Consider the following 24,660-nt stretch of genomic DNA (forward strand, 5'->3'; position numbering starts at 1 on the left):
TGTGCATGAACAGAGGTTGGAGGTTTCCAAGCTGTTGCTGTCTACGCAGACAAGTGTATTTACATGGGCAGTTAGTGATAGAACAAGGGGGAATGGTTTTAAACTGAAAGAGAAGAGATTTAGATTAGATGTTAGGAAGAAATTCTTTCCTATGAGGGTCATGAGGCCCTGACACAGGTTGGCCAGAGGAGCTGTGGCTGCCCCATCCCTGGAAGAGCTCAAGGCCAGGTTGGATGGGGCTTGGAGCAGACTGGGATAGTGGAAGGTGTCTCTGTCCAAGGGAGTGGGCTGGAATGAAATGGTGTTTGAAGGTCCCTTCCAATCCAAACCATTCTTGATTCCATGAATTTCAATAAGTAGTTTAGCCATTTGAGTGCTGTTATTCAGACCTTCTGCACTGGGATGTCTTTACCCCTGCTTTCTCCACTAGAAAGCCCCCAGACTACGCTGATCTTCTCAAGGACAAATGAAGGTCAAAGAAAATAAATTTCTCTCAGAAAATCTCCCCCAGAAATTGTTTTAATCTTACAGAAGATACTTGCAGCTCCATAAGGGAGATGATCTGGGGCTAAGCACCTCACTGAGAGGAGGGTTTGGGCTGTCAGCCAAGGGATGGCAGCTGGTTTTGACCCCTCTCCAATGCAAAAAGGTCTCATTAAAGGACCTGTGCTGGAGGGAGGAATGAAATGGCATAATGCAGTTATCAGCTTCTTTAAAGGTTTCTTTAAACTCATTTCCTTTCAGCCCATGAGCAGAGAGAGGCTAAAACACTATTTTTTAAAATGTTATTTTGAAAAGTTATTCTGCTAATCAGTATTTGTTTATTTTTCTCCTCCACTGTCCCAGACAGAGCAACCTGGTCTACTGGAAGATGTTCCTGCCCATGACAGAATGAGATGACCTTTAAGGTCCCTTCCAACACAAACCTCTCTGATTCTGCAAATAATAACTAAAGTAATGGCTTTTCTTACTGCAAAAGAAGCCTGCTTCTATCTCTATTCAGACAGAATGGCTTTTATTGCTTTTATTTATTTTTTACACATACATTTGGGTGTAGAGATAATACTCAGACACAATCTGTTCAATTCTTCCTTGGATATTTCTTAGTTTTTATCAATAGGTTTCTCACAAGCTGCTGAATGTAAATCAGAATTCCCAGAACACTTTTTTTTAGTATCTCCAAGAAATAAGAAACAATCCCTTGATATGGAAATCCAGGTATCTTGTTAGAGATAAGGACAACTCTCAAAGAAATAATTTCCTTATTTATTTTAGGTGAAAAATAAGACTAACAGAAGGAAAAAAGAAAAGAAAAAACCCAACTGTGTAGGACAGACAGGGTTTGGGCTATAAAATGAGGATACTTAATTTTAAGTCTCATTTATGGATTGTCCTAGTAGATCTGCGGGTTTTTTTGTCTCCACAGCCCTATTTCAGGGGTGTAGTGGGGGTTTGCAGGTTATTGCTGGAGAGCTGTGCAATACTGAGGCTGTTTGCACATGTAGGTGAAACCACAGCCCAGGGCTGTTCCCGGAGCAGGTTCAGGGACTCAGCAACTCCAACTGATGTGTTTTGGAAGGGGGACAGATTTTCACAGGCAGGCCCTGGCCCCGTGCCCAGGATTGGGGCTGGGTGGACGTCAGCAGTTTTGGTTCAGGGAGGAAGGTCGTGTGAAACTGCTCTGCCCACCCTCGCTGCCGTCTGCGGCCGAACCCAAGGACCTGGAGCCAAGGGCAGAGCCTCACCCGTGCTGTGCCTGGGATTCACATCCTCCCCTGGGAGCCTGCTCCGTGCAGGGAGAGCTGCTGATGCCTGGGGGGTGTGAGCTCTCACCCCACAGAGCACAGGCAGACCTGCTGTAGGAAACATCCTTTGCTGAGCATCTCTTTAGGGCACGGGGGCTCCCACAGCCTTCACCTTCCCCAGGAGGATCTTTCCCCCTCCAGTTTCATAACACTGTGGGTACCTGCTGCTTTGATTTCCATTTTCACCTGTTTTCCAGTTGGTTTCACTGCTGGCCCAGCAGGCACGGCCTCCTTTTGCTCCTTGGCCAGGTGTTGGTGGTCATGGCTCAGAGTACTTAAGGGATGGAGAAAGGCACAGCAGGTGTAGGATGGTTTTGATGAGTGGTGTACAGGGGATGCTTGCTGGAATTTCTTTGTGCTTGTGAGCTCGTTGGATATGTTCAAGAAAAGAAATATGGGAAGTGTGTAGCCACCCATCATCCTTTGATGGATTCTGGTTTCCAGTAGCCTTGCCTTTTTCTGAGATGAAGGTAGGAAGCTGAAAAAATACCATCTTTTTCCCCAATGATAGTTTTCTTTTTTATTAACTCATTACCCCCAGTTTATTGCCCAGTAAAAGCGAGAGAACTCTCTTTTTCCTCTTTTAATTTAATTGCCAAATTAACTTTATTTACCAAATAAACCTTTGCAATGAAATCACAAACTACCTTTAATATAGATTTCCACACCCCAAAGCTGATCCATGATCCAATAAAAAACATACAAATATTTAACCAGTGTTATTGTTGTTTTTGCTATGTAAGGGAAGATGTTTGGAATTTCTTGTTGGGAGATAAAGAGTGGGAGACACCCAGATCAACCCTTCAAAGTGTGAGGTTGATCTAACTCTAGCATTCAGGCATCTCCATCCCTTCCCATGTTGTTTTCCTGCTGTTCAGTTAACGGAGCTTGGGAAAATCTCAGCATCAGGCTGGCAGGATGGGGATATCAAACCCTGGGAGCTGGACCTCAGGTCTTGGAGATGGGGGCTGTCCTCCCAGTGTGGAGCAGTGGGGAGTCAGCTCAGGGGGGCTGGTGGGTGACCCCACCCCTCTGCTTGGCATCAGTGAATTCAGCCAGGAATTTCCCTTCTCCCTCTTCTCTCTGGTTCCCACCTCCTCCACAAAAAATTTGCCACGTTTCAGTGGGTTCATGTGGATGAGTGCTGGAGTTGTGGGGTCATCTCTGAAGATTGAACGTTTATAAGTGGCTTTTTTGGTTTATTTGGCTCGGATCTCTGGGCTCTGTCCCCTCCTTGAGTTTTTTGACGAAAGATTCTTAACTGCTTTTCTTCCTTTTATTGCAAGTGTAGTATATACCATAAGTTTCTGGGCCATGAGAGATTCACAGGCAGGCAGAAAAGCTGCCAGACACAAACCCCTGAGTTCAAGCTCCTGCCCCTCTGAGTTCCCAGCAGTCCCTTTCCTTGCCACCATTTCCCTCTATATATGATGCAGATAAGATTATTCTTCCTGGTAATTTTTTTACCTGTCATTTAAAGTGGATTTTGGCATCCCTACAGCCATAGAACTGATAATTTTTCACTTATGTTATATTTCCAGAGGGAGGGGTTAATTCACATGCCAGTACATTGGAAAACCTTTTTCCTGCCAGGAACTGTTTTTTCCCAAGACAGAAAAATTCAACAATACTGGGCCTTTGATTTCAAGTTGGTTTTTTTTTTTTTCATGTCCATCATCCAGCATTCCCTCAAGTTCACCTTAACCTTCCAGCATAACCTGGCAATGACCTGGTTTTCATGTCACTGATGCCTATTTGATGCTGAATGTGCAAATCACATGTTCTCTTCTAAGATAGAAGAGAAATATGGTTTTTATGCTCTGACTTCTCCCCCACTGTGCTGGGAGGCCATGCTGGACATCCTGAGCTGCTCTGTGAAGCAAGGAAGTGAGAACAATTACTTCAGTCATATGCTTGAGACCTGCTCACCCTTCTGAATCCCAGAGGTAGTTTCCAAACCCTTCCCCTCGAGGGTCCTGACTCCATCTCTTGCTCTGCAGTTATTTCTGTCATATCAGAACTCTGAATGCTGTCCAGGATCAGAAGAATGGTGGTTTATTCATATTTTTTGCTGATGAAAATATAGTAGAGAATTTGTTTTAATTTTAAAATGAAGGTAAACGGGTTCCTTGGGTACTGATTTTCCTTAAATTCTAGAGGCAGAGTTGAAGAGGAGGTGGCATATTGACTGACAAACCAGCTTATTGCCATTTTTCCTGTGCTTTGTGAAATAATATCTTCAGTTTGCTCTGTAAGAATCAAATCAGCCTCTTCCTCTGTGTGATCAGTTCCTCAAAACCTTTGCCAAAGTATCTTTCCATAGTTCTTTAACAATGTGAGTAGTGTTTAATTTAGGCTTTTAAAATTTTTTTCAGCCCAGGTGGCCCCAGACTGCACATGAGATCACAGTACAGAAGTTAAAACCACTTCTTTATTTAGCCTTCACGGAGGCTCTGCTTTCCCAGACACAGGAATTCCCTGTTACAGGAATGGACCAGATCCTGTGTCCTTGTCCTCCTTGTAGGAGTGAGCAGAATTATGCTTAATAGCATAATTTTAATCTTTTAACATTCAGGAGTTTTACAAGAGTGTTCTAGGCAGACACAGGGAGGTGGGGTCAGGAGGGTGTTAAGTTGGGTACAAACACAGCACTGATGGGAGGAAATAGGAAGGAAATGAGCATGAGGAGTTGAGCAAGGCTGGGAAATGATATTTTAAATGATCTTGAAACCTTTGTACCACCTCTCTTCCTTCTCACTGCAAGGCAGGGGGTGGATGTAAAAGGAAGGACATACAAGACATTTTCAAAACTTGTATTTGACACTCAAATTGCTTTATACAGTGTGAACACCAGAGAATGTGTGAACAAATATTTCACCTCAGAACAGGAGACAGAAGCTGTCTGAGATACTGCAACAATTAAGAAGGGTCTTTATTCTGCAAAACTGAAATAAAATATGACATCGTGGTTTCCTCTAACTCTAGCACAGTGATACAACTCCATCTTCAAATAAATATATTATTTCCTGCTTTAGCTTTGTCAAGTGATGGAGCTAGTTCATATTTTATGCCATATCTAAGGGTCTGGGAATCCTTTGAGCAGGGCTCTGGTGCTTTGTTGGTTCTCTGCTAAGTAAAAAATGCCACATTGCTTTGTGATGTGCAAAGGGTGCCAACACTGGTGTCCACACGAGCTCTGTAGCAGGGCTTAGGGTGCCATGTCAGAGCAAAAAATGTCTTTAGATAACTTGTAGCAGTTGAGAAAACTCCATTTACTCCTAGGAGAGTCTCATGCCTGTCAGTAGTTTCTGGGTTTATAGGTGTCACTCTTTTTCAGGTGTTCAGGGTGAGGCATCATCTACACCAGAGCACATTGAACAAAACACGGACTTGATCCTTGTAGGTCCCTTCCAACACAGGCATCCCTGGCAGTGCTCAAGTCCAGTTTGGATGGGGCATGGAGCAACCTGGGCTAGTGAAATGTGTCTTCTCTAGAAGCACAGGTCCTCTGTCCACCCCATGTTAGTGTGTAGCTACATCGAGTCTGTGAGGAACCTCAAAGGGGTCCCATTAAAGCCAGAGCTGCCTGCTCAATTATGCACCTACAACATTATTGAGAACATGTGGCACCCTTCACAGTATTAAAACCCTGCTTTATCATTTCATGAAGATTCATTTTCATAGGGTTGTACAAGCTCTGTTTAAATTAGAAATCACATCTATTTTATGCCTGAGGATTCATAATAAGAATGACATCTCCCAGGCACAAATAAAGAAGCGAGCAAATTTCTCATCATGAAATTACCACTGAGGTTATTATTGACTAGCTTTTGTTTTTTTTCCTGATCATTAATGTTGCTCTTCTTGTGTGGATTTCTTATTGGCAAGGAGCAAAGTGAGCATCCCATGCAGCAAACACAGGCGAGAGGCAATCTAAATGTACAATTAGTTAAGTGCTGTGCTGCTATCTAATGCACTCTTGCAAGCTTAAAATGTCAGGAAGGAATTTTGCTTAGAGAAAGGAAAAACTGACCCAAAAGTATGTTTTTTTTTCACTGACATTAAACTTCATGAGACCATTTACATTGACACTGGGTATGACTTCTTTTTGGAAGCATTTTATTGCCTTTTTTTTTTTTTTTTTTTTTTTTGCTACTACAAATTACAGCACAGAGGTGGGATTCATTTGCAAAATGAAGATGCCCAATGCTATCTGACATGCCTGGCAGCATACAAAAATCTCTATGGGCAAGACAGAAATAGCCCAGAACTTATGAGTGACCGCCCTCTTTCTGGATCAATAGCTCAAAGGCATTTGTGTTAGACTGAATCTTTCTTCAGCTGACTCCACTCACCACAGAAAGGACTTGATTTTCTGGACTTCTAGGGCAATTTTACATGATATCCAAACTTCGTGGGAGTGGCAGAGGGACACTGGAGATCTCTGTTCTAAGCATTTGAGTGCTGCTTGTGGTCTGCCTTGATTTTAATGGGAGATCAAACACTATCACAACCAGCACCTACATGTGGATATCCTAAATCCTGAGGGCTGCCTGTGATGTCAGCCTGGGGAGGCTCAAATCCGGCCTGTATTTGGTAGATCCTCATCCAAATCCATGTGCAATCATCAAAGATCTGTTCATCTGGCTGATCCAGCACATGTGTGGGTCCAACCCCAAACACTTCATTTTTGTATTCCAGCATTCATGTAAGTGATTAGAACTTCATCACTTACATTTCATGTAAGTTCTCATCACTTACATGAATGCTGGAGTACAAATGATGTGGGCTGAGGAGGATGTGAGGGAAAAGTGCAACCTATGGGGAGGTACCTGAGCTTGGATTTCTGGAATCATCACGTGTCTGTTTTGTCTGGGCTACAGTCTGACAAACAGTCTGACAACCACTCATGTGGACTTGGCTGGATCACGTTGTCATGGATGGAGTGAGGCATTTAAACAGGCTTTAACCTCTCCCAGTTCCATTATTGGGTAAATCTGTAGCAGAACTGGAGTTTGTAGCTGGGACTGGATGCGAAGCTGGAGGGAGAAATTGTTTTTCATTAAACAAGCAGGTGAAACTTCCAGGCTTTAGCTACCCATTAGTTTAATAATTAGGTGATAACAGTAGTTAAAAGGCATCGCTATTAAGGAAGGTCTCGTTAATCATTTTGATAAGAATGAGAAAAGCATATTTATCTCAGTGGCAATGAGATGTAAATTAGAGGAATTCTCCTCTTTCACCCCACTCACAGACACTTGAGTTTTCCCTTAATTACTTGCAAATAGCAACTTATTCAATTAAGCAGCAGAGCAGAACATAACCCCCTTCTAGTCTTCTTAGGCTCTCTCTTGGTTCTTTATGTGTGGTACGAGAGATAAGTGAAGACCTTTCTCCTTACAACAGCCTTCTGGGTCAGCAGCATTAGCTTCGTTTTATAGGGGCAGATCTGAAGGACACAGAGAGATCAAACAACATTTTCAGAGCAGTAGAGGGAATGGGAGGTGTCAGGAAGACCTGAACCTGTTTCTCAGAGGGCTGACACTGCTTGTCAAATCAACAGCAGAGTTTTTGCTTCCTTTATCATCTGCAAAGTGATGATAACAGGCTTCTCTGCACGGACGATTGGAAATTCCTGGAGGTGGCAGTGGTAGAAGCAAAATTTTCCCCTGCTTTTTCTTGATTGAATGGAAAAATCAATGTCAGTGGTATAGGCTATAGAGTGATGTTATGCTAAGCTGTTCCACTGTTGTCCTACCTACTTAGTAAATCTATCATGGGCAGAGTTTCACTGCTCACTGAGCATGCAGTAGACAGGAATGCAGTGCAAATGACAGCAGCCTGCTTGTCTAACCCTGTCTGACTAAACCTGAAAAAATCCACGTTGAGGTTTCTTTGTGAACCCCTGTGCTACTTGCTGTGTGTCCTGGGGTTGAAAGAAGTTCACACCCTGGCACAGAGCACTCTGCCCTTTGCTGTGGCTGGGTGGGTATCTCAGTCCCCTGAGTGTGCCTCACCTATTCCTGAAAGAAGGAGCTGGAAGGAGATTCCAGATATTGAGTGCACAGTGTCATTCTAGGGTAGAAACCTCTCTGCAGCATACCAGGCTCTATATACTGCTGAGAGTTGAAAAATGTAGTTTATTCATACATATCTGGAGAGCTGGAAGTGTTCCAATGGTAGTCCACAGGCAGGACAGGACACAACCCCAAGTCTGCCAGAGTTCAAGGAGTGTTTGGACTCTGCTTTCAATCTCAGTGGGATTTTTGGGGCTCTCTTATACAGGGCCAGGAGTGGGACTCAATGATCTTTGTGGGACTCTTCCAACTCAGGATATTCTATGATTTGATGGCATCAGGGGCTTGGGCCAACATTGCTTGTCTGGGCTGCAAAAGAGAGCCTCAGCAGCCATCCAAAGGGTTTGGGTTGTCCATCCTCTGCTGATCTCCTACAGTGTTCGAGGAGCCAGATAGGTCCTGGCAGCTCAGCACTGCTGCAGGGCCAGGGATGTTCATGAGAGCCTTTTCTGGGCTGTGTGGGAACCAGCTGAAGCCTGGCAGCTGCAAGCTGGCCATGCCTGTCCTAACAATGCCTGTGCAAAGCTATTGTCTGCCAGGGCACACACCATCAAATCTCTTTTTCTATTTGCAGCTCTCTGGGTTCATGGCATGTGTTTGAAAGTCATTTTCCCAGAGTAGGCTGAAATATATGGAAAGCCAAATGCCCTTCTGCTTGCAGAAGAGGAGGAAAAGCCTAAAATCTTTCTTCCTCGATATTCAGTGCAAGACCAGATGGATGGAGTGTATAATTCCATAGGAATGCAGCTGTAATTTCATGTGAACTAATACCCAGTTGTTAAATCAGCTACTAGAGAGGGAAAAGAATCCTTCAAGCTGGTTTTAACAGACACCTGGCCCCTCTGCTTTTGCTTGTTTTCCTGCTACCAAGATCCCTCAGCACTTCTGTGTGTGCAATTCAAGATGAAAAGAGCATCGAGCATTTCCTGGCATGGTCTGGGTGGATGGATGTAGAAGAGCTATGGTAAGGCAGGATGTACTTGGAGCTGGAGTTTTTCTTGGATGTGAGCCCAGGATTTTTTGGATTGGGGGCCAATTTTACTGAAAGGTTCATGAACTCTTGAGGACTGGGCCAAGATTTCCTCTGTCAAAGCTCCACACAGCTCTGCTGGGACAGACTGGAGCATACCATAGCTGTAACCATTCCACGAGAAATTGTGGCCCTGCAGAGTTCAGCTTTGTTGTGTTTGGCCATAATTTCTGCAGGTGAGATAAGAGGTCAGCACCCTGGGGAAAGGGGCTGCAGTGCCGAGTTTGAACTGGGTGCTTTACAGTGGGGCACTGTACATAGAGAAATTAGAAGGTCTGGGGTTTACATCCCCTTATCTTCTGTGTTTCCTCAGCCATTTGCTGCCATCCTTCTATCCCTTTTATCCCTTTCCCTATGCCCCTCAGTGGTTATGCCCACCATTCCTCCACAGTGATCAAGAATTGTCTCCTCCAGAACAGACCTTTTGCTTTTACACTGCATTGTGCTCTGTGCCCTGGAGATGCAAAGCCAGGGGTGACCCTGTTGGAACACACTAAGGCAAGGAGAGCCAAACTTGGTGAAATCTCATGTACTGCTCACTGAGCAAGAGTTTTATAGTAAAAAACAACCCATGAGAAACTGTTTTGGGGAAGACTGCTTTATTGCAAAATAGCCTGGGATTGAACTGATGTTTACATGTCTGGATAATCAGGAATTAAGACCCTGGAGGTGACGGAGAAGCTAAGTTTTATGAGGGTAGGGACATTACCAGTGAGGCCTGAGTCCAAACTGCTTAGCCATCTTCACAGTTTTAAGGCTGCTTCAGGACTGACTTGAAAAGATAAAGGGCAACACTATACACACCAATCTTCTTTCTTCTCTTTGATTGTCCTCCCCACTCTGCTGCCTTCCCCACATTTCCAGTTCTAGTTCCCAGTGCACAGCAACATCTCCTGCCATCCTTCAGGTTTAACCTGAAAGCTGACATAGAATCACAGAATTACTTAGGTTGGAAAAGACCTCCAGGATCATCGAGTCCAGTCTTTGTTCAATCACCACCTTGTCAGCTAAACCACAGCATTGAGCACGTCCAGCCATTTCTCAAGCACCTCCAGGGATGGTGACTCCACCACCACCCTGAGCAGCCCACTCCAAAATTTAACCACTCTTTCTGTGAAGAAATTCTTCATGATGTGCAACCTGAAGCTCCTTTAGTACAGTTTGAGACTGTGTCCTTTCATCCTGTGGCTGTTTTCCTTTGAGATTCTTGTGGAGACAGCCCTGGTGGGCAGAGACAGAGGAATTAGAAAAGGGACAGGTAATTGCCTTGTACAGTAGCCCATAGCACACACCTTGAGATGCTCCAGGTAGTTCTGGTGCCATGGGGGAGATGTTGTTCCTCCTGACCTCTATTAGCTGGAGGTGGCCACATGCCCTGAGGCGTGCACAGTTTCTCAGACTTGACAAAGCTCTGGAGATTCTGCTTTAAATCAGACGTAAGAGAAATCAGGATTTTCATGTTTCTTATGTAGAATGGGTTTACCAGAAGGCCTGAGGCACTGTGGTTTATTGGCAGATTTGTAGTGTGTTAAATTGCAAGTGAATCAGAAATTGATGTGGTTGTACAAGCTCTGTGAGGTCTGGACATCACAGCCAGAAGTCTTGTACCAATCATACTTGTGCTCCTACTTCTCTGGATATATTTATTCTTGGATTTAAGAAGTATTTTTCCCATGCACTGTTAATTGACAAATGGAGGAAATTAAGTTACAACATTCTGGGGAATAACAACCTCACTGCTTGATTTCCATCATATGTAATGTACTTCATAATTTAGGCACATGCTGAAGTTCTTTGCCAAATTATAGCTTTTCTGAGCAAAGAAAGTGCAGTTTTCCACACTTTTGCTGTAATGTGCTTCCTTGCTGGTAATACTGCTTTGACAAATGCACCTTTCTGCTTACACTGATTTGATTCATTTTACACTCAAGTTCTAACTGTGTTGGAAGAAACTGCTCATAATTTTGATAAACTTATCAAGGAATTTTCTTCCAATAGAGTTACATTTTTAGGCAACTCCAGGTGATCTATTGTCCTAAGTTCCCTGGACCCCCACCTTACTGGAGGGGAGTGGAATTTGAATAATTATACTGTGTGTGGATGTACTTGCTGTGGAGCTGGCAGTAAATATTACTTTTCTACCCCATATTTCTTTTCCTTCTTTGAATAAAGAGATTTTTCTTAAGTACATTATACCTTTCCCATGTTAACTTCTTGTTAATCATCTAAGCCATTATATTTTGAACACATGACTCAATGCCTTGCTAGGCTTGTATCTACATGAAAGATCCATTTATCAAAAAAACGTGCCTTTGGGAGAGAGAGCTTTTTCACTGAAATGAAGATTATCCTATTGTTTGACAGATCCCATTGAGATCATCGACTGAACCCAATCAAGGACCTTCATAATGATGTGAAATGGTAATAATAAGGCAAGGTTCTGTTTTCCTGATTCAGCCAAGGGGATATAATTAAGTGAACATCAAAACTAATTTTAAAAGTGCTGTCTAATAATGTGGCCTATTTTGCTTTTACAGGCTCAGTTGATTCCATTCTCTTATGGCTTGACATTTCTGTGCAAATGTTAGTATCTGAATTTAAAACAAAACTAGTGTTTTTTTTTCCAGTTTTCCCATGCAAGTATGCTCTTTCTAGCTGATACCAGGTTTTATGGGTTTTGGATTGGTTTTTTGGGTTTTTTTTTGTTCTTGTTTTTATTTTTTTCCCCCCCACGTAGTTACTTAGGATTAGAAACTCCATATATTGACATCATCACAAGAGACTGCATTCTTGGTAAAGATTTGGGGTAATTTGGTGACAGGCTGGCTGTACAATGTCCTTTCCATGACACTGACTGCTCCAGTTCACCTGCAGCACTTCCCTGAGCACTGAGCATGTAGATAACATATCCACCAACCCTGTCTTGGCTATATCCCTCTTCCTGCTTTATATTCCTCCACTTATGCTTGGATAGAGCTTTAAGCCAACTCTTATCGGGTGCTTGTTTTCACCCTCTATTGGCTGATGTCATTCTTTCTTGTTCAATAAACCCTTCTTTCAAAGCCAATAAATATTGCATTAGTTGACTTGTCAGGGTCACCTTCTTTCAGCTTTTCTTCTCTGACTTGTTTTATTGTCACATTTATGCCCATGTCCATGTTTGTGCAGCATCTATAGCACCACCTTAGTCTCTCCTCTCTGCTTGTGTGAATGAGGATCAGCTGGTGGCTGTGGTAGTCAGCTGGGAATTACATCCAGAGAATCCTAGAATGGCTTGGGTTGGAAGGGACTTTCAATATTATCTTGTTCCAACCCCTGCCATGGGCAGGGACACCTTCCACTAGACCAGGTTGCTCCAAGTCCCTTCCGACTTGGCCTTAGACACTCTAGGGATGGGGCAGCTGCAGCTTCTCTGGGCAACCTGGGCCAGGGCCTCAGCACCCTCACAGGGAAGAATTTATTTCTAAAATTTAATCTAAATCCCCTCTCCTTCAGTTTAAGACCATTACCCCTTGTCCTATTACTATGGGAAGGGGAGTAAAAAGTCCCTCTCTGGCCTTCTTGTAAATAAATCCTTCTTATAATTAAATTCTATGCTTTGCTGTCCCTATTAGCTTTCTCCATATTTTTACCATGGCTTCATAGAGAAAATAAGTTATGAAGAACACAAGGAAGATGTGAGTGTAAAACACATATTGCAATGCATACATTTTTGCCAATCTGTTTTCAGGTGTGGAAAACAGTTTGATGTCTAAAGCAAGCCAAGGGTTCAAAAATGTGTACAACTGCCAGTTGAGAACAATGGAGGAAGAGAAGAGAGGCGGTGGCTGCCCTGTCCCTGGAAAATTTCAGGTTTAGGTTGAGCAGGGCTCAAGTTGAAGATGTCTCAGATCATGGCAAGACAGTTGGACTTGGTGACCTTTAAAGGTCCTTTCTAACCCAAAATATTCCAAGATTCACTGATTTATGGCTTGGCTGGCTTTATTACCAAAGGATGGCCTAGCACATCACTACAAGGAGTGAGTTAGAGGAAACCATTTGCCTTTCCTTCAGGAATAAAGTGAGTGAAACCACTAAATCAGCCCAAATCTGCTCTTACCTCTGATAGTTTTTGGTGGGAGAAAGCAGCTCCATTCCTGGTGCTTGGATGGCAGTGTAGCAGTTCATGCCCTTAGTGCTGGGGCTTGTTTCAGCCCCAAGAAGGTTCTTGTTCTGCAGCACAGCAAGGTCATTAATCAACGAATCAGTAAAAGCACCATGAAATCACTCCAGTGATGCCTGGAATGGAGAATTTTTGTAGGCAATAACATTGCTGAGACTGGAACATTGGCAATGAGGTGCTTCCCAGGGACAGGGTTTGTGTGAAGGGGGTGGCAGCACTGCCCTTTGCTCTTTTAAATGGTCACAGTCACTGACCTTTGCTGCTGCTGCTGCTGTGGGAGTGAAGAACGTGGAGGGACCATTTGGGATCTCCAAACTAAGAGCTCAGAGGCTCCACTACAGCAGGGGCTACAATGCTGCAATGACTTCTCTGACCTCCTCACACCACCACGTCCTGAGCTCCTGAGAGTTAAGGAAAAAGGGGATAACACCCCCTTAGTCCTTGGGTCAAGCTGTAGAAGCATTTAAGTACTTCCTCTTTTGTAGAGCAACTGCTTTACAGCTGTTTATTTGCTGTTGTTTTATTGTTTTGTTTTGTTTTTTTCCCCCAGAACAGATAGGAAGGGTTTATCCTGGTCTCCACTGATACCTCTCCTTGCTGCCTCTGCCACTTTGCTGCCATCAGGGATGCTCTGCTCTGGCAAGACTTGTCATACATATGAGGGAGCCCAAATTTTCCAGGTAGGATCGGCAGTCCCCGGTTTGGGAAGTTTGAGAGGTTTCCTAGCTGAGCAGGAGAGGGCAGCAAAACATAGAGATTCAGAGAGAGGGAAAGAAATCCCCTCGCTGAGCATGCAGGGGTTCATATCGCAGTTTCAGGAAAGGTGCACTGGTGTGGAGTGGGATTTGGGGTTTTCTGGTGCTGCCCATGGGGATTTTTCTGCAGCCTGGACAAGTTTGCTGGGGTGGGCAGTTTGCTGTAGCTCACACTCAGAGCAGTCCTGCAGAGAACACCAGGCTGAACAGGGACAATCCCTGCTCCTTGGATGGTCAGAGAGGTGGAAAACTTGATGACCTGCAGAGAATGATGTGTGAGAGCCAACTGCCTCAGAGAATAGCAATATTTTCAGTGAGAGCTGTGCATGTGGGGACCTGGAGGAGGAGTTCACTCTCTTCTTTCTTGTCCCATGATGTGCAGCCAAAAGCTTCCAAACCACGGAACAGGACGAAATTTCAACAACAACAAAAAAACTATCAAGATCTTGGCAACGATGGGAACAAACACAGTCCATATAACAATTGGTGTGGAACAAATAAGGAGTGTTGAGGAATGCAGTTACTGTGGCAACCTGGTAATAATAGATAACAGCAGTACAGAGGTAGAAATAGAAGTGAGAACGAGGAAAGCATTGGGAAGTACGAATATGTGAGACAAAATCTGGAGCAATAAAAATATTGTTAGAGCATTGAAGATGAAGCTATGCAACAGCATTGTTATGCTGCTGGTATTTAATTTGGCAGAAGAATGGCCAGAGACAACTGCCCCTGAATAAAACATCAGAGTTTTCATGCATGGTGGGTATAAAGAATATTAAGAGGTAAGTGGGGGAAAATGGTTATGAATCTAAAAGCACAGGAGAGATCAAATGGATACCAGAGCATCCTGAAGTCACATCCCAGAGCATTAGGAAACACCAGTTGGGCTACAAAGAATAGGAAAGGGGTTTATTGCCTTGGGACAGTGGTAGGAATTAACAAGGGGGTCCCAGGGTTGTGTGTGGATACAGAATGGGACACAGTGTTATACACAGACCTGGCTTTGGGTTTAGTAATTTCATTATTAGACTTCCAGGTGGAGACAAATCTTCAGCAAAGATCCTTCTCCCACCTCAGTGACTGCACGGATCCTCCCTAGCTGTAATTCCTGGGATTTGTTTGGATCAAAAGCTGACATGAGATGGCACTCTGGGGGTGAGGCTGGTGGAAATACTCTGCCACTGTCCATTAACATTCCAAGGATGCTGTTTGGAACCGAGGTTCCCAACTCTCTGGAGTTATTCCTAGGTTTTCTGCACACCCTCCCAAGGATTAATGTGCAACTTAACCTGATTGCTGATTGCTGCCATGGTTTTTCACTGCCTTGAATCAGGAGTCAAAACCTGCCTTTTGTGGACACTGTAGAGGATTACAGAATGACAGAGTGGTTTGGGTTGGAAGGCACCTAAACAATCCCCCAGTTCCAACACCCTTCCATGGGCAAGGACACCTCCCAGTAGACCATTGTACCTGAAATAGCACCTTATTTCCCCAGCAAGGAGGCAAAATAACTTATTCCAGTGCAAGGGGAAGATTATACAATGAGGGCCTGTAAATTGGGAGGAAAAAGGGAAACCATAGCCAGGCAGTGGGAAATTAATTGTCATGGCAGCTGAATGTGATTTGACACTGTTAGTTAGCACATTAGTCCTGATGGTAAATAAATGTCCCTGTCTGTGGGAAAAGGTGCCATTTTGAAAATTGCTTTTGCAGCAAAATGGAACTTTAGTGAAATGAGAAAAGAAAAAACCATCCAAAACATCAGTGATTGTACAAACATTATGTTGTGAAGTAATCAATACTACTCAGAGAGAAGATGAAATATACTCATTTTCTTTCATCTCAGCATATTTTCAGATGGCCAAAGGAACTGTTACTATAACAGGCAAATACATAAACACAGTATTGGAAGGATGGTAATGTAAAATTAGGGTGAAATAAAACAGAGTAAGAAAGTCAAAACAAACCCTCTCTGCTTTACTGAAACAAAACACTTCAACATCAGAGCGAAATGAAGAAGTCAAAACAATCCAAATTTCCCATCAGATATTTCATCAAAATCAAAATATTTTTACACAATGTCTCTGTTTCCAAGAAATGTTGTTTACAGGTGGAAAATTGTTGTGTAACAAATGCTTCCAACTTATTTTAAAGCTGGCACACCTGAAGAATGGCATTTTTGTGGCTAACAGAGTTGTGGGTTTGTTTTTTTTCTTTTTTAAAGAAGGAACAATTTCAGTAAAGTGGGGAGTTTCTACTGTGGTTGATGCTGTTTTCCTGACGTGCTCATTGGAAATTGAGCAAACATTCTCTTCTGCTCCATAGGCAAGCAGGGAGGGAAGGATTGCCATTTCAGCACCAGTAACGTGGAAGTGCTATGGTTATTAGTAACAATCTATATTTCAATACTGCTCAGAGGCCTCAAACAAGATTAGTGCCTCATTATGTTAAACTATATGTAAATAAACAGGCACAGAGTGTTTTGTAAAGTAGCCTTTATCTACACCAACAAGAGGAAATATAAGGGAGACCAAGAGGATTTTTTTATGGTTCTGAATTTTTTTGAAGGGAGAAAAATTATGTTTAGCTATGATTATGAATAAAATTGGCTGAAAAAGACAGTTAAATTTTGGCTCTTTGAAGCCAAGGTGATCAGCTGTCTCATGAGAGTTTGATGTTTTGTAGAGGGTTTCAATGATTAGGATTGCCTGTCTGCCCCAGCCTTATCACTGAAAGCAACTTGAAATCGAGCTCTTCACTGGGACATGTTATTCATATGAAATGCCCACTGAAATGATTAGATACTGTCTGAGGAGTCAGTCTTTGGAATATCACCCTTGTGGAAATCTCTAGGGTGGAATTGCAGAAGTCTGCTTACTTTTATGGAATAACAATAGAAAAATTGTTAATACAATAAACAAAGTGTCCAATGTTTGTTTTTTTTTTAAACCTAACACAAAATTATAGAGAACTACTTGTGTGCATTCTCCTCGAGCTGTAGCCAAATTAGCCCAAACCAGTCTGTTTGAGATTTCTGCCCCCTCAGTCAGATTCTTTTAAGTCCAGCCTGTGGCACAGTCAGAATCTCTGCATGATTTCTGTGTGCAGCACAAAGTACTTACAAAAAATTAAAATCCAGAAAACAAAATTAAACTCCCCCTCACATTCCCATTTGTTCAGCTCACATGGTAATCCTGCACACATTGAGAGGTTTACACAATGAATTTTGGGGCAAGATTTTTTGTCTTGGGAGCTTCCATATCAAATCCTTTATTACATTCCTGTCTCTTATCCCTTTCTGTCTTCCCACATGGTATTGAGGCTACCTAACATAAAATCCTTTGGAGGCAGGGGAATTTCACATACCAGAGTGTCTCCTTTGCAACTTCTTGGTTGTTGTACTATTATGCTTTCTTTTTTACTATTATGTTGTACTATTTTGTTTTTTATGTTCTTTCTACGTTTATATTTTTTATTTTTATGTTCCTTTTCCTAGGAAAGCCAACTAAATCCAAGCTGCCAGAGGTCACAGATAGTTTGAGAGTTTTCCTGGATGGTCTTCTGTTCTCCATGTCCCAGAATATCTGGGTTTTATGTGACACAGGTACTTGATCTGGAAAAGAGAACTGAGCCGCCTGTAAAATGAAGTTAGGATAAATCCATGTTAAAAGCCATTTCACTCTGTGGCAAGGACAAATCAGCCCTGCTGTTCCAAAAAGCCATTAGATGAAGAGGTGAAATGTTTCAGGATGGACAGAGAGGAAATTCAGCAACTGATCTTCATCAGAGCTGCATTTCCTGCAAAAACGTATCTCTCTGCAGCTGTCCTTCCATTTAGAGAGAAATAGTCTTCAAGCATCTGCAAGAAGGAAGAAGTAGGAGTGGTTACTTCATAATTAATTATTTTCTACATTTATATTTGGAATGTTTTTTATCTTGACCAAAATAACATCACCACCAGCCAATTCCCCTGCATCCCCCTGCTCCCCCAACAGCAAAAAATGCAAATTGAAGCGCATGAGTCTTGACTATTTTTCTGCCCTTTTTAGGTTACAAAAATCTCAGATTTAAAGCTTGAGGCAAGCAGAGGCCCAGAGATCCAGGAGACAAATGGAGGTGAGTGGTTGTTGGAAATGGGGTCTGCATGTGTCAAGGCTGGACAGATCCATCCTCCCTTTAGCAAACCCCATTCTGCTGCTGAAGGCTGCAGACCTGCCTCCAGCTCAAGGAATTCACTCTGGCTGCACTTAGGAGATTATTGAGGCCTCCCAGGTGCCTTGCCCACCAAAACCCTTCCTTTTCAGTGTTGGAAAATATGCCAGGACTCACAATCGCATCCCCTCTGTAGTCCTTCATGCCTCTGGGCAGTGGTTTATTAGTTTTGATAGAGTCTCAAAGTCCTTTCTGTGCCATTTTGGCATTAAAAATGGCTCAAGGCTTCTTTGCAAGAGGCAGAACTGATCAGGGGCAGGAGCTGAGCTGCTCCTAATGTGGGAGAAGAGGAGCAAGAAGATCTTGCATTGTGCAGCAGGATGGAGATTTGGGATGGAAGGCTGTGAAGAGATGGAATTGCTATACCACCACATCAGTGAAGAGTTTGGATTTATCCTGAGAAATTGTCAGAGATCTGAGCCTTCTCTCATTTGTAACAGATACCCTTTTTTCTAGAGCAAAAGAGGCAGCAGAGCTGTGGGCATGTCACAGGTGGTGTGTGAGGACAAACACCCTTGTTCGGTGTGGTGAAGGAGAGGGGACACCTTTGTGTGTCCAGAAAAGGGCAGTGGAGCTGGGGAAGGGTCTGGAGCACATCTGGAGCACATCTGGTGAGGAGTGGCTGAGGGAGCTGAGGGGGCTCAGCCTGGAGAAAAGGAGCTCAGGGGGAATCCTATTGCTCTCTACAATTCCCTGAAAGGAGGGTGTAGCCAGGTGGGGGTAGATTCTTCTCCCAGGTGACAGGAAATGGCCTCAAGTTGTACCAGAGGAGGTTTAGATTGGATATTAGGAAAAATTTTTTCACTGAAAGGGTGGTCAGTCAGTTGAGCAGACTGCCCAGGAAGGTAGGGGATCACCAAAGGATGTCTCACTTGGGGACCTGGTTTAGTGGTGGACTAAACTGAACCTGGCTGTGCTGGGTTAACTGTTGGATTCAATGATCTCTGAGGGCTTTTTGAACCTTAATGATTTTATGATTCTATAAGAAAAGCAGGGGTTTGGAAGGCAGGGTAGGATAAAATTTCTTTAAATCCTATTACTGATAAGTTCTCAAAAGCCATGTTTTTCATGTGTACTCAGAAAATGAAATTAAATTGTTCACATCTTCCAAAATCACAGTTTAAAAACATCAAAACTTTTGAGCTGATTAGTTCTTATAGGAAAAAGGAATCAAATTGTGGCACACTAGGTTATTCATCTTTGATCAATGATGAAGCCAAACATTCTTGAACTGTTCATAACTGAGGTTTCTGGAACCCAACATGCAGGATGTAGGTAAATTAGCTGTCTTTTATTTTTGCAGAATCAAGAAAATCTCTTGCTAAAAACCCAGCAAAATTCAGCTTCCAGTATTGATATTTTTTCTCTAATAAGTGAGTGCTGATATTTTGTTTTCTTCTGGGCTTGGGGAACTGTGCAGAAAGCAAAGTTAATTTAACTACTGGGACAAAATTACAAGCTTATTCCTTAACAAACAAAACAAAATATTCAAGCTTATGGCTAGTAGCAATGGTTCAAGAGGGCTTGAATCCTGGTATAATCTCTGGAGACAAAATTTTTCTGAAGAAACAAAAAATAGAAACAGGCAAGAATTTCCTCTCTACAGAGAAACAACACTCAATCAGTTTTAGTAGATAAAATGTTTTCTTAACTCCTATGGCATTTCACAATTGATGAACGTTTCCAAAATAGAGATAGTTAAAATATTATCTCTTTCCCACAAGTCTTTTTGGCTTATATTCTGACTTTGTTACTGTTGTGATGCAACCTGTTTAAATTTATAATCTCACCTCTCCTCCATCTATGCTGGGATGACTAATTAATGTGGCTGCCATGTGTAATTGTAGTAATGAATATCTCATACTCTCACATTGTGTTTTGATGTATTTTGCCATCACTTTGAACCAGGGATCCAAAAGAAGACAAATATTGTTGTGCCACTCAATGTTTTCACTCATCTAAGGAACAGAAATAAACAATCTCAGGGTCTCTCAGCTCTGTCTGTTAATTAAAACCACAGGAACGAGGCTGGATGCTTTTGTACCACTGTTTGTGGTTGTTAAAGACCAGATGATGGCCCTACAATTAGGAAAGTAATCAGAAAAGAGGTGACCAGAAACTTGCTCCGTTTTTCCCTTAATTTGTCTTCAAGACAATGGACGCAAATTCAGGGCTGTCTCTCATTATTTCTCAGAAGTAACTCTGAAGTTATTGCACAGAGGAATATTACAAAATGCTTTCAATGTTAAAAGTCGGGTACTAATGCCTGGAGAACCTATTTTCCTTGAAGAACCTGTTTTCTTGAAAACTCAGTCAAACAGTTTTTCCTAAATCCATGGCATCTGCAGTCACCAGAGCCAGGAATCTTCATCAACAACAGATGATTCTATTTTCACAGATTTCACAGATTCTGCTGTGAAAAAGCCCTCTGGCACAAGGACTTCAACGTGGATTCTCACCAACAGACCTTGTGCCTCACTCACCTTTCTTCATTTATTATACTTCAGATTATTTAAAATTATTTTGGAAGCATTGAACTTGTGGTGGGAAAAGTCATAGAGATGTCCAAAGGAAAAAAGGAATCCTCTATATCTAAATGGCAGAGACTTTTTTCTCAGCTGGAAGAGAGGGAAGTTTGACAGGAACCCCAAACATCAGTTTGAGTGTTGAGTTGCTAGTGAGAAAACAAATGTAGAATGATGATGTGAATTACCTGGAGATAATCTGGCAATCTAAAAGAATATTGGATATTTATACAAAAATAGATGTTTATTAAAAAACCCAAAACAAATCAAAAATGAAAAACGGGTGGAAGTGAAGCATTCATCCACCTGAAACCTATGAAATAATTTCCTCTGAGAATCCTGGAAATGGTACTTCTATTTTGATAGTTTAAGGTTCCACCACATCATTTTGAGAATTCACCTCTGTGTTTTCCAGAGGGGATGCTGAACCTTTATTGAGTGTGGGCTGTTTTCTCTCAGGGCTGAAGGCAGGACAGGCAGGACAAGAGGCTCTGTGAGAAAAGCAGACATCCAGGGGAAAGAGGTTTTTTGTGCTGTGAAGTTGTTAGGCATTAGTGAGCTCGTGCCTGCTGCCATTCCTCCTGGAGGAATTCTTTAATGTAAGCCCTATTACTTTACACATTCAAAAAAAAATTATCTTGCTGTCATACTGAGCACCAGCAGTGCCTTACCAGCACTTTGAACATCCAGTCCTTGCCTGAATCCTGTCAGCTATTTCACTCTTCCTGAAGACACTCTGCAGGGTTCCTGCCCTATTTCTCCTTCAGTCTCCTCTTTTCCACCTTTTCCATGATGACCAGCCTCTGCAAGCTTGGGTTAGACATTAGACCTGATGATCCTGGTAGATCCCTTCCCAGCTGGGATGTTTCCGAGGCTATCCAGTGATAGGACAAGGGAGAAGTGCCTTAAGATGGAGGGAAGGTTTATATTAAATATTAGAAAGAAATTCTTCTCTGTGGGGTGGTGAGAAGGTGTGGCTGCCATCTCTCTGGAAGTGTCCAAGGCCAAGTTGGATGGGGCTTGGAGCAGCCTGGTCTAGTGGAAGTTGTCCTTGCCCATGGCAGAGGGAGTGGGACTGGATAATCTTTAAGGTCCCTTCCAACCCAACCCATTCTATGATTCTATTATTTTATTATTTTATTTAAACATAAGAAAATAGATTTTTCTTTTCTTTTCTTTTCCTTTTTTATTTTGTTTTGAATGTGGACAAACAGTAGAGCAGTTTGTCCAGTGATGTTGTGTCTCCCTCCTTGAAGATGCTCAAAACTCAGCCAAACAAACTACTCTGGCTGATCCTGTTTTGATAAGAGGGTTGGAGAAGGTGTTTTCTGTTCTAAACTCAACACGTCTGTGATCTTCCCATAAAAACATCCTAAATTATTTCAAACTAGTCTCTTTATACCTGAAGATTAAAGCAGGGAAATGAAAAGAGGTAGCTTGTTAAGTCTAAGGTTTTATCTAATATTCTTGAACTTCTAAAAGCTTTATTCTTTCTCTTTTTCTTTCTTAGTCAAATATTAATTAGGTTAGGACAATAGTTATATAATGATACTCTTGCTATTCCCTTGTGTACAGTGAATAGAAGGCACTTCATCTTCAGAGATGAATGATCCAAAGGCTTTTCCTTCTGTAAATCCGAGGCACCTACAACCCTTCAGCCCCAGCAGGACTCTTCTCCCTCAGACTCAGCTAAATCAGCACCACATTGTGTAAACATGGGCTCTGCCTTACAGCCCAGACTACTTTGGAAGAGACCTGAAAAAGATTTTGAAGTCTTTTCATCAGTAAACAAACAAAAATCCCCACAGCTGGATTGTATCCTTCCTTCTCTGCAGGGCTTTATATGCATATTCTTATTTAAATGTCTGTGTAAGTGTCCAAAGAGGTAACAATTCTCTTTATTTGGAGGATCATATTACAGTAAGTGATTTTATTTAAAAATAGGTAAAATTTAAGAACTGGATGCAGGTTTTCTGCTTCTGCATTTGTTGTTAATAAAACCTTTCTTGATCATTACAGTGTTGTGGCAACACATGGAGGACATGTTCTTCCTCCTCCTGTTTTTTGATAACCTGAATTTATTTATCTCTGACAACAGAATTTTTCCCAGATAAATTTGGAGCCTAAGTCTCCTGACATCCCTGTTGGTAAATGTACTGCCCTTGCTAGGCTTGAATTGCATCACACAACTACTTCCAGGGAATTACTGAGTCCAATAACCATCCATCACTCTGGCAAAGTCTCAGCCCTCTCACATCTTTGTTAACCACAGCTGTTGCAGCCCTGCAGTAGAGAAATGAGCTCACTGAGGAGGCCCATTTCATTTTTCTAAGGACTTTAAAGATGATGGTGGGAGTCTAAAACCAGAACGAACATTTGTGAAACTAGTAATGAACAGAAAGCACTGGTAGGAGTTGGTCTCTACAGATGATCTCAACATGACTTTGTTCAGCAGGAAAGTGGGATATTATCAACCCAAATGAGCTAGAGATTGAGTACAACTCCTGGAAGCTGCTTCATGTGGAGATGGATGTGTCACCGTGATGATGAAATCACAAAGTCCTCCCTCCACCTGGAGGAGAAGAGGAGCTGCAGTGGGGTGGTCATTGAAAGTGCCCTTCCCATTGCAAGAGATGAGGATCCACTTGATTCATCTGCTCAGGAAACAAACCCATGGTCTGACTTGGGTTTATTTTCTGGTTTTATTATTCATAAACTAAATCTGGTTGCCATGAAATGATAAACTGATGAAATGAGGAACTGATGATGCCTTTGCCCAGAGCAGAGAACAGGGAGGAACAAAACAGCTTTCCTGTGTCCCATATGTGATAATTAATAAAAGATTCGTGTTAATCACAAAAGCATTTGGGTTTGTATAAACCAGAATACTAAGATCTGAAGTGAAGCATGGACACTAGATTAAGGAAATTATATGATTAAATAATTCTGTTTAAAATCACCTTGTTATGTTATATTATGTTGTATTATGTTACATTATATGTTATGTTTTCCAAATAAGTTGTATCGACTACCAGCTTGCAAAATCGGACTTCCCAAAAAGCCCTTCCTGCCTTTGTCTAATCAATACTGCCTATCCCAAAAACCAGACTCCCAGAACTTCTCTGGTGGTTATCTACAAAGACCAGACTTCCAGAACTTCTCTGGTGGTTATCTACAAGGACCAGATGGCTATCTGTGACTGATTATCACCCAAAGGCTTTGTGAATTTGTGTAAGGATGATTATTCAACCACCACTGCTTATGACCAAAAAAATCCAAAAATTATTGATTACAACGAGAACCCACAGTATAAGAGGCTGCAAACCGAGGTTCAGTGGAGCGTGGAGTGGGCGGTGACCCCTCACGTTCCCCAGCACGCTGCTTGCTCTTTCTATATCAAATAAAGCAATCAAAATTTTGCTGAATATCGAGACTTTTGTCTCTCATTTATAACACATACTTCCACTTTTATCCACTGCTTCCCATAGGAGTGCTGTGCTAGCAACACTCATCCAGCAAGCCCATGGATCTCTTGGATTTTCTGTTATTAAACGCATGAGGCATGTAAAAAATGCCTTGGGTCCTAACCTCAAGTAGGAAAGTTCCTAAAATCAGTGAAGTCACCAAACTGGATGATGCTAGGGTATATCAGAGAAGAGCTATTTTCTCTAATAATCTGTCCTTACACCCCTCTGTGACTCCCCTGTGCTTGCCATACCCTGGGGTAGGACACATCTGATCTTGGCCTCTGCAGAGGCTCATCTCATTAGTGATCTCCAGGTTCTGGAGACCTTCCAAGGTTATAAGCAAATGGCCAATGGGTCCTGAAGTCAATGTGCAGTGTTTGTGTTCTGGAGCCTCCCAACCCCTCCTGCTTCCAAGAGGAACTTTATCTGCCCCAACATCATGGGAATCTATCTAAATGGATGAGAATCCACCTCCCCCAAAAAATCTCCTCAAAACACAAAGGGATTTGGAAGCTTGGAGTCTGTGGAGCAATGGCAATGAACTGTTGGTAATTAAGCCAGGTTGGTAATTAGGCCCTGAGCAAGTTGGTGTAGTGGAAGGTATCCATGGAATGAGTTATCTTCAAA

General features: G+C 42.4%; 1 long non-coding RNA gene across 3 annotated transcripts; it reads left to right on the forward strand.

The window, feature by feature from the left end:
- The first annotated feature begins 13,935 nt into the window (after nucleotides 1-13,935).
- On the forward strand, nucleotides 13,936-23,991 carry LOC148225596 (uncharacterized). 3 transcript variants are annotated; one of them, XR_015808634.1, is made up of 5 exons: nucleotides 13,936-14,611; nucleotides 17,326-17,433; nucleotides 17,879-17,945; nucleotides 21,026-21,165; nucleotides 22,142-23,991. It is a non-coding gene; the product is annotated as an uncharacterized LOC148225596 (long non-coding RNA). The 3 variants fall into 3 exon arrangements; XR_015808632.1 differs by lacking the exon at nucleotides 21,026-21,165 and adding an exon at nucleotides 19,345-19,414 and having other exon boundaries at nucleotides 13,948-14,611; XR_015808631.1 differs by lacking the exon at nucleotides 21,026-21,165 and having other exon boundaries at nucleotides 13,971-14,611.
- The last annotated feature ends 669 nt before the right edge of the window (nucleotides 23,992-24,660 follow it).

Source organism: Sturnus vulgaris, chromosome 1 (genome assembly GCF_052056855.1).
Source record: "Sturnus vulgaris isolate bStuVul1 chromosome 1, bStuVul1.hap1, whole genome shotgun sequence".
Lineage (NCBI taxonomy): Eukaryota > Metazoa > Chordata > Aves > Passeriformes > Sturnidae > Sturnus > Sturnus vulgaris.